A 10,927-nucleotide genomic window follows, 5' to 3' on the forward strand; every position below is an offset into this window, starting at 1 on the left:
AGGCGAATATACGGTTCGATCGAAAGGCTTCGATAATTTCATGTAGCCTCGTGTGCGCTCGAGATCGCGAGAGAGAAAGGAAACGCTACGTATCGAAGAGCCATTCGTCCGCTCGTTTCGTCAGCAGGTTTACCGTATTGCATGCACGGTAATCGAGTTTTACGCCTCGGAGATGGTATCCTTGACCTTCTTTCTTTCGATAGCTATTACCGTAACCTTCTATTCGCATCTCTTCTGGCCGCAGCCTTCTTGTCTTCTGTCTCTCCCAATTCGCAGATCCGCCATCGGATTTTTTTCCGTCTGTCGAGGACATTTGCCGCCGGATCGCTTTTTATTTCGCATGGTGTAAACAGGTAGAAACGTTGCCGCCGATCGAAGCGACAATTTCGTCTCTCGCAAGATGAAGATCGCGGATTCAGTTATACGATAGAGATGTTTCTTTTCACCGGGAGAAAGGACCGGATCGGCAGTTCTCCTGAATCGGCTGGCGGTCACGGGAGGTCGTGGTTCCACTCGGAGAAATTGCCAGGTAGAAGTTAGATAGCCGATCAGCCAGCCAAGAAATGGCAGCGGTGACATTCCATACGACGCTATGGGAATTCTCTCGTATATAGCCGTCCTAGAGGGACGCGAGAGAGACTGGTAGTAGCTGGTTAGGCCCCGTTATCGCGTTTCAAACTGGCTCCTTCGAACAAGCCTTCTAAGGAATATTGCACTCTAACGATCGTGTCGCAATCGAATCAACCGCTACGATTTTTGGTATGTAGGTCACGCGACAATAGCTCTTCTCTTTCTTTCGGGTTACCTGTTCTTCCGTTTCGTCGCCGGCAATGCATTCTCGCATAATTAATGCTCGAGGTCGCGTCATCGCGAATTCGATTGAATTTGGTAAACGTAATTTACGATCGCAATTTGGCTCCGTAATTTTCTGACGATTGATTTCGATCAGACGCAGAATGTTTCCAGAAGAGATGGAAGAGATAAAACCGCTATCAGTGGAGTGTTTAAGACCGTTCGATTTGATAATCGTTTGATAATAATTACTCGAGAAGACATTGTTAATTGCAGGGCCGAACATCCATCACGAGAATGTTAAACCGTTATATTCGAACTGACATTTCGGGGTAGCAGGCTTACACGCGGAACCTCTCTCGTTTATTAGAAGCCCATTTCTGTAATTAGTCGCGGCGCCCACGTTTTGACGTTCGATCGCAGCGTGATTAACGGTGTGACGTTAATGAATTTTTCTCCGTTCACCAGTACGGCTCGACTCGCGGCCAGCTGGTGCATTCCTTAATCCGATTACCGTTTACATTTTTATCGTCGCGGACGTGCCGGTATATAAACGACGATGGCGTGGCCAACCTCGAGAAATTTATCGGCCACCGTGGACAAAAAAATCAACACTGGAGAGATTCAATTTTCCGAAGTGCATATTTGCTTCTTCTTTTATCTTTCTTGATTAACCTACTCTAAACAGTTTCAGTTTCCAAGAGCACGAGAACGTTCGTACGATGGAATTTTTTTTCAGTCTACAGGGTGTCCATGAAGTGTCTTTACAATTTCAAAAATTTATGACAAATGAAAAGACAGATAAGTGGAAATTATTACAAAATAAGACGTATATATTTAAGTTTTTTTTTTTTTTTCTTGCCTCATTTAATATACCTCTATATGGACACCATTAGTTGCACGAAGCACATCAAGACGATACTCGATTTCTTACAAGATCGATGTTTTCGTCCACTTCTCCCTTTATCGAACACTGTCCCTGTCTCCATAAATATCTTGTGCCATGCACGAATTGATGGACGTGACGGTGGATCTTTTCCACACTTAGTTCTGTAATAAACCATAATACACACTGTGCCTTCTCTTGAGGAGTAGCCACTTTGTAAGGCGTTCATTTAACAGTATCTTATTCATCAACAGAGTACCTGCAATGCAATGTGATTAAATCCTTGATAACCACTGAGTACATGGAACAAACCTGACGAAGATGTCTCATCAATTGCCTTTGTAATAAATTTTTGAAATTGTAAAGAGACTTTATGGACACCCATATGGGGTTACGTTAAAGATATCGTGTATGGGACATCACTAATCTAAAGCAGAGGATGATTGAAACCATTACCACCATTGGCAAGAAATCGAGCACCGTCTTGATGTACTATTATTATTAAATGAGGCAAAAGAAAACTTGAATATATACGTCTCATTTTGTAGTAATTTCCACTTATCTGTCTTTTCATTTGTCCTTGTGATAAATTTTCGAAATTGTAAAGAGACTTTATGGACACCGTGTATGTTGTAAACGATCTGCGTGGATCGTTCTTCATAGCGATATTCTGAACGTATGACCTCGTTTGACCTTGACCAGTCTTGGAGGAAAGCTGGTCTGGTAACTTGTAACGCGAGCGGACCAGCTGGTCGTAGGTCGAATTTGCATGCGAGCCTCGTACATATCGGTGGGTACGTCCGATTGTGTCTCGTCTTTCTCCAATGATGTAACGGATCTAGTTTTTGACAGAAACACGTCAACGAAGAGAAAGATGACAAATCTCGTGACCTTTGCGCCAATAATATTACGTCAGATAAGATAAATACCGCATAATACGAGCAATTAAAATCATATCATTCTCTACCTTGACTTTAATGGCTCTCGGTACATTATATGCGGGAAACGTGCTAATTTTTTAACACGACGTTAGTCGAATAAAGTAAAGTAAAACCGCTTGTAGATTTTTTTTTTTTTTTTTACCAAAATTTATAGATTCACGAACTAAGAAATTCTAGTCTAAAATGCATTGAGAATTATAAAATACGGAATTCTAGTGCCTTTGTATGTGAAAAGATCACGGGATAATATATAATTTTGAGATTTATTGTGTCCGGAGGTTAAAATTAATGTTTCACGTCGCTAATAATTCAGTATTTAGAATTTTTTTTTTTTGTTAACTGAAATAAAATAGTATTTTATAAAATTTTTTTTATAGTAAGAGGAAACGATTGACAGCGGGGGGAGGAATTGAAAAAGAAGAAATAAATATTCACAGTACATTAGTAATTAATAATTTTTTAACATTCTCTTCCGAAAGTATCAAATCGTCAAAAATAGCGCCACGTAAACTGAGATATGTATCTATATAGAAACAGGAAAGTTTATCGTCGGTATTTATAATTATAAAGTTATAATTATAGTTATAATTATTATAGTTATAATATTATAAAGTTATTATAGTTATAATATTATAAAGTTATAATTATACTTATAATATTATAAAGTTATAATTATACTTATAATATTATAAAGTTATAATTATAGTTATAATATTATAAAATTATAATTATAGTTTATATTATAAAGTTATAATTATAGTTATAATATTATAAAGTTATAACTACAGTTATAATATATTATAAAGTTATAATTATAGTTATAATTACAGTTATAATATATTATAAAGTTATAATTATAGTTATAATTACAGTTATAATATATTATAAAGTTATAATTATAGTTATAATTACAGTTATAATATATTATAAAGTTATAATTATAGTTATAATTACAGTTATAATATATTATAAAGTTATAATTATAGTTATAATTACAGTTATAATATATTATAAAGTTATAATTATAGTTATAATTACAGTTATAATATATTATAAAGATATAATTATAGTTATAATATTATAAAATTATAATTACAGTTATAATATATTATAAAGTTATAATTATAGTTATAATATTATAAAGTTATGATATTATAAAATTATAATTATAGTTATAATGTTATTAAGTTATAATTATAGTTATAATATTATAGTTATGATATTATAAAATTATAATTATAGTTATAATGTTATTAAGTTATAATTACAGTTATGATATTGTAAAATTATAATTACAGTTATAATATTATAAAGTTATAATTATAGTTATAATGTTATTAAGTTATAATTACAGTTATGATATTATAAAGTTATAATTACAGTTATAATATTATAATGTTATAATTATAGTTATAATGTTATTAAGTTATAATTATAGTTATGATATTATTACGTTATAATTATAGTTATGATATTATAAAATTATAATTATAGTTATAATATTATAAAGTTTATACCACGAATCAATCATTTTCTACTGATCTGCGCAGTTGTATCAATTACGGAGCAAAATCTGCGGTATCGGCCAATGAAGCAAAAATAGCGGACGCGTGGAAATGGAAATACGCGGGAAATTTGTAATGAAACGATCTCCATGGATCAGTCTGTACGCTGTATGAATCATTCCGTCGCGACTATGCGAGTTCCAATTTAGAAACCCGACGCGACGATGCAACGCGTGTCATATACATACCACCGTGAAAAATTCATGATTTTTCGCCGGTGGAGAGACGTGAAACCAATGCTGATTCATAGGATTCGGAGACAATGACGATAACTAAACGGAGGACATTTCGGGCGGCAAATAAATTTGTCGAGTACGCAAATAGACGAGGAACAAGACACAGGGGCGTGGTTTCTCTTGCATAATTTCGCTGTCCTCTGCGTCCCACGGGACGGCGGCCGTACAAATTGATGGCGAAGCGAAGAAACACGGGTCGACTGTCGAGGGTAGAACAAAAGGGAGAAAGTTTCTAGTTTGAGGAACTTGTATCGGAGATAAAATCGGTTTTTCAACGCCCGTCGTGACTTATATTGTTTCGAGTCGCGAAGGAGACGAACGAGTCCTCGAGTTAAAACTTTTCTGAAGAAGTTAGTTGCATAGTGAGATCGTGACGAAACCAGCGTATAATTTTCCGTATAGTGGCATACCACACTTTTATCATCATTTGTTTCCTTTTTTTTAATAATTATATTTTTATATTTAATATAAATATTTAATATTCAATTATATAATTATAAATATTTAATATTTACTTATTTATATAAATTTAAGTATTTAATATTTAATTATTTATATTTAGTAATAATTAATTTATTTGGAATATTATTTTTAAGAATTATATGTATCAGTTAGATATAAAGTTAATTGTTGCTATTTCTTCAATTGTTCATATAGGGATTATATTAATAAGAATAATATTAACAACAAAATTATAATTTATAATCAAATTAATAGATTAATAAGGGAATAATTAATTTTATACCTTCATTAAAAATAATATGATTTTTAATGTGTTTATGTAATGTAGGTTCTCCTTATCAATATAAGGTCATAAATTTGTATCATTGGAAAAAATTATGCGAATTCTCCTTTTCTGTCACGTGAAAATTTTTCCGTCGATTCTTGATAGCGAGATAAAATGAAATGGCGTTAATTATTCGCGGGCAACTCTGCTCGCATACATTGTTTAAACTAGAGTAATGAACTTGCTGCTTACGAGTATGGTTAGACCACGAGTATGGCTCAAAATTGGTTATTGTGCCAAGAGACTAATTCGTTATATCATCGTGTATAGTCCGTGAAAAAGATAAATAAAACAAAAAAAGAAAAAGAAGAAGCATTTGATTTTTTTTTTTTTTTATTAAACAAGAGTATCGAAAAACAACAACTTTCGATGTTCTTATTGAATAAAAAAAAAAATCAAATGTTTCTTTTTTATCGCTTCATATTCATTTTGAAATATCCCCTAATTTTTGTGAGCAGTATACTTTACCATGTCTTTTTTTATTCGCCTTTTTAATAATCGCATCATTTTTTGATTTTTCTGTTCGAATACGAGCCTTTGAAATCGAATAGGCACGAGGTTTACTTTCAAGTCACTCCGTACATCCGGTTCCCGTCTCTTTTGACTCTTCCACGTAATTCGAAACACAACAAAAGGGTAACTTATGCGGGTTTATGCATCTGCGAGCGCAGGTGTATTCGAGAAGAGGTTGTTCGTATGCAATCGTTAGGACACTGTTAGACTCTTGGAGGGTTCAAGGTCCAAGTGTGAGTGATACGCCGATACGCTTGGAATAATGGAAAGAAACGTCCTGGGAATTTCTCATGAAGTCAGAGACCTTGCCTTTAGGTTCATTGCCGTTCCTATCTACCCCTATCTTCTGTTTTTTTCCCCTTTAAATCGGCCCTTTGCCTTTCAAAGTTCCTCAAATCGACGCACAATTGATTTGCAACATTTTTCTTTCAATTAGTGCACCATTCTAAACGTTCTTTTAATTATTGAAACATTGGGTCGTGTAGGTTAAATCAGAGAGTGACGGCCCACTTTTTTTCAAAATAGTTGTTGCCCTAAAAATTGTATATATTTGTGAAAGTAGATACATGTAAATTTATAACGTTACAAACATAAAATTAAAAACTAACCATGGATTTACAAAACAAACAAAACGATGTCTTCTGCAAAAAAAGTCAGATGATCCATATTTTAAGTTCAATTTTTAATTTATTATTGAAGTGTAGGCCTATCTCATTCGTACTAAATATATTTCCTACTTTGTTTAAGAGATTTTTCATAAGGTCTTTAACAATTGAAAATATCAGTCAATTTCTATTCTATTTATACCCTGGCATCGAGACCAAAAAAAAAAAAAAAACCACTTTCTGATCTGGCGTATTTATCTAATCCTTTTTCCTTGTCAAATTTTTGATTCATTCCCAAGTTTTCAAATTAAATGCCATAGATTTTACATATTACTCACGTTAGTACGTACTTTTACAATTTTTTGATATGAACTTTAAGTTTTTCCTTATTTTCTATACCTAGCATTAAAAATCATGATTTTTCATTCCTCCCCTTAACGTAGGAACCAGAATGTCAAAAATTCTAGATGCCTGATTTACGTCCATTTTGTCACTTTGAATTACCTCTATGGCATCTAACAATTCTTAATTTGTCCACAGTATTCTGTTATTGTTAGATTTCCTCTTATATTCGATTGGAAATGATTCTCTGGAAAAATATTTACCAACTATCATACACAATGATTTCAAATGATGAATTAACTCTCCCCTAAAAAAACCAATAGTCTGAGAGTGATGACTTACTTGGTTTTTTTTTTTTTATAATGATACGACAATATCTCATTACAAAAGTGTAACCATAATCTCTGAGCACTATATTAACACGCTATATATTTTGAAAAAGTCATTATTTTTCGATAAAATGTTATTAAAATTATAATTTAAAAGATAAGCAGAAAATTTCTGAGATTGTTTAATTATACACATTACAGGTAACTTATCTTATTTTTCAAATGAAAACGGTTAATACGATAATAAGGTGCAATATACCACTAAAAAAAAGCTGAAACTGACATTTGTATTGACAATGGGTATTTTTTTTTAATATATATATTTTGAAAAAATCACTTTTCGACAAAATGTTAATAAAATTATAATTTAAAAGATAAGCAGAAAATTTCCGAGACTGTTTAATTATACACATTACACATAACTTATCTTATTTTCCAAATGAAAACGGTTAATACGATAATAAGATACAATATACCACTAAAAAAAAGCTAAAACTGACATTTGTATTGGCAATGGGCATTTTTTTTTTACCCATGAAAAATGAATAAATAAATAAATTTGACAACCCACATAGTGAAATCTCACCGAGAATTATCCTACAAATTATCATTATGGTCGTTAATCGATTGAACTCGTAAATTGGGTAGCTTATAAAAATTAACTACCATCGACGTATTAGTTGATTCTATTTATGACACTGCTGCATACGTTGCTTCCAAGCGTTGGAATTAATCTGCCTACTGAAGTCAATATTGGACGAGATTGCACGCTAAAGGCAGTCTGAACGATTTTTCTCACGCGATATCTTATCGCGTAGAATCGCTTGCATAATATACGTGGCACAATAACGAGATACTAACAACGCGATGGAAGAAACGGAAATATTAAATTACTTTCTTCTCACGGCCGCATCAATAAACGCTCATTATATCGTGCGAACGATAACGCCACGGATCGATTAATTTCGCTCGCGCTTTATTACGTATTCAAATATAAGCTCTCTGGATAGGAAAAGACGCGCGAGGTTATAAAACTAGTCGGGCTTGAATATCTACATCTAGTTTAGATTACTGATATGTACTTATTTACGACGTGGATGTGTTTCAGAACTAGTTTGTTAGATCAGAGACTTTTACACGTTCTTCTGTTTTAGACAGATTTACGCATCCTTCAATTTTAGACAAATTGGATAATAAATAAAGGAATCTCCCATAAATTTCACTTAATTACGAATGCCACGAGTTTTTCCTTCACGAAGTCGTATCAGAAGTATCGCGAGTAACAGAAATACTTTTAAAAATCCCTTACACTTTAAGTTGGCAACTGATTGCGGACCATAACGAGTGACCAAACCGTAAACAGTAATTCGTCGCTTTCTTTTTGAACTCGTTCGGTATGATATCACTGGATAGAAATTATTGATATGTAATAAATTTATTATTTGTTTTGCCTACTTAATTATACTTAAATATACTTAAAACTGAATAAATATTGCAATTTTGGGACAAAAAATTCTCGACGTGCGTGACACGTCATTCCAGCGCAGGAGGTTAACCACTTGCGTTGGCAACTGATTGCGGACCATAACGAGTGACCAAACCGTATATAGTAATTCGTCGCTTTCTTTTTGAACTCGTTCGGTATGATATCACTGGATAGAAATTATTGAGAAGTAATAAATTTATTATTTGTTTTGCCTGGGTTATATTTAAATATATTTAGAACTGAGAAAATATTGCAATTTTGAAACAAAAAAAATTCTCGACGTGAAAATAAATCATGAAAATTCAAAATCGAATTATTCAGTTCCAATCCAAGGACGTGGGTCCTTAGGCAGTAATAGTCAAGCACATTAGTGTGATAATCCAGCTTAAAATTGCCAAACAGGAAATGAAGAAAATCTAAGGAAGTTCTAGTCTTTTAAGAACATAAGAGCAGCACGAAACAGAAGGACGTTCGATTTAATCATTTCATGGATACATGTCGCCTGAAGAAAGAAAATAAAATATTCTGTAAATAACTGGGAGGAAATTTGAATGTTGCATAGAAGAAAATCAATACTACATGTAATTCAACAACTTCATTGTTTTTATTACTATTGTAAAATATTGTAAGTAATAATCGAAACTTAATGTTTTTGCACATTTTATAAACACAGTCTCACTTCATTTATGTATATACTTTGATTCTTATTTTATCAGTGATGTGGTTAAAGATCGTAACAATTTAAAATTAAATTACTTGATTTCGTAATTTTTGATTAATGTTTTAATTATATTACTACTTTCTCGAAGTATGTGTTGAATATAGAATAAGATGAAATATTGAAAATTTTATAAATTAATAATATATAGTGCTTGAAAGTCAAGAGAAATTGAGAAAAATTGCAGTATATAGGCAGACACTAATTTTCAATAAATTTTGTCGGATCGATTTCTCTCGAAACCCATGTATATATCTGAGAGTAAAAATTTTCCGGGTTGCACTCAAGTGCACTCGCAATTTGAGAGTACGTACTCTCGGAAGCGTCAATAGAAACTCTCAAATGGACACGACCCCTTAGAATACTTGGATAATGGGGGTTTTCGAATATGGATTTTACTGTGTGTTCTTGAAATAATTGGCTTTTGAAAAAAGTTACTTATTGTTCCACAGTTAAAAAGATCTTTTGTTTGATTTCCGGCATAGTGGTTTCTCAACGTGAAATTTCATTTTGAAAAAATTGTAAAATACTTATTTTAATCTCTAATTTAATATACAAATGAAACTTCAATCAAAGATACAAACGTTTAAACACTTTTCGTATCTTTTTACACTTTCATTTACTTATTTGAAAGTAAAAATTTGAGAAATTAAGTAATAAAGTTTCCACCTTGAACTCAATGGCTCATCATCGTCGGCAAAATTTCAAATCTATCAAAGAAATTAATTTCAGACATCAGATGAATGCTTTGACACTGAAATTTAAAAAAAAGTTCAGATGAGTTTGTCACTATAACTGCATTTTCACGAAGATTTTCTTTAGAAAAATTTTACTCGTACATAGTTCAAGTTGAGACAAAATTTCACGCTGGCTACTGTGCATTATTTCACATCTAAATTTCTCGTAAACGAGCAATTTACTAATGAAATTATAGTTGAATCGATCGATGTACCTAACTCAGTACTTTCATTTACCCTCCCCGCTACATCCATCTCAGTAAGAGTACAGGTCAATAATTTTAATAATCTCAACGTGGTATTGAAACGATCGTGTAGCGATAACCGTGTATTCTCCATCCGGTGATCGATAATCCACCATGATCGATATCTTCTCGTTCCAGTGCATCCGCGGCACGTTACATTCAAATTCAGATATTGCGTTACGCGGCCCCGATCTCTGCTCGTCCATAATGTGGCTTCGCGTTATGATCCGTGACCGCATTTTTTCTTAGAACGCGCTGTTCAACTCGAATTCTTTCAGTCGTGCGGAGAGAAAGAGAGAGAGAGAGAGAGAGAGAGAGTGGAGAAAATGGGGAAGAACGACCAAAAGAAATAGGAAAGAATCACTTTCGAAAGATTCCGAGATTGGAATTGGACCGGAAATCGGGAGATCGTCTTATTTCACGCGCGATTATCTTCTAGGAGAAATTGCTTTAGATTTTCCGGTTGTCGACGAACGTAATTTCGTCAAACGAAAACAATCGAGCAATTCTTCTTCTATCACAGCTATACGTACTTTGCTATACCTCGTTCACAATCGTGCATGTTGTCGTGCGAGATACACGTAAGAATAATCGGGTATTTTTGTTTTTAGTATCAGCAGATACACAGAGACGCGCTTGTGCGCGAAGAAAGTAGTCGGATTCGAAGGACAGAGATCCCGTCGTGCGTGTCAAAGACGCGTCCGTATCGCTTTTTTCTTTTTTTTTTTTTTTTTTTTTTTTTTTT

General features: G+C 33.1%; 1 protein-coding gene across 1 annotated transcript in view; it reads left to right on the forward strand.

The window, feature by feature from the left end:
- The first annotated feature begins 509 nt into the window (after positions 1 to 509).
- LOC122529704 overlaps positions 510 to 10,927 on the forward strand; it is a 34,288-nt gene continuing 23,870 nt past the window's right edge. Inside the window, exon 1 of the mRNA XM_043656083.1 lies at positions 510 to 529. The gene's annotated coding sequence lies outside the window, so the exon portion shown is untranslated. The remainder of the gene's footprint in view (positions 530 to 10,927) is intronic.

The sequence above is a fragment of the Frieseomelitta varia genome, unplaced genomic scaffold (assembly GCF_011392965.1).
Source record: "Frieseomelitta varia isolate USP_RPSP 00005682 unplaced genomic scaffold, Fvar_1.2 scaffold_302, whole genome shotgun sequence".
Taxonomy (NCBI): Eukaryota; Metazoa; Arthropoda; class Insecta; order Hymenoptera; family Apidae; genus Frieseomelitta; species Frieseomelitta varia.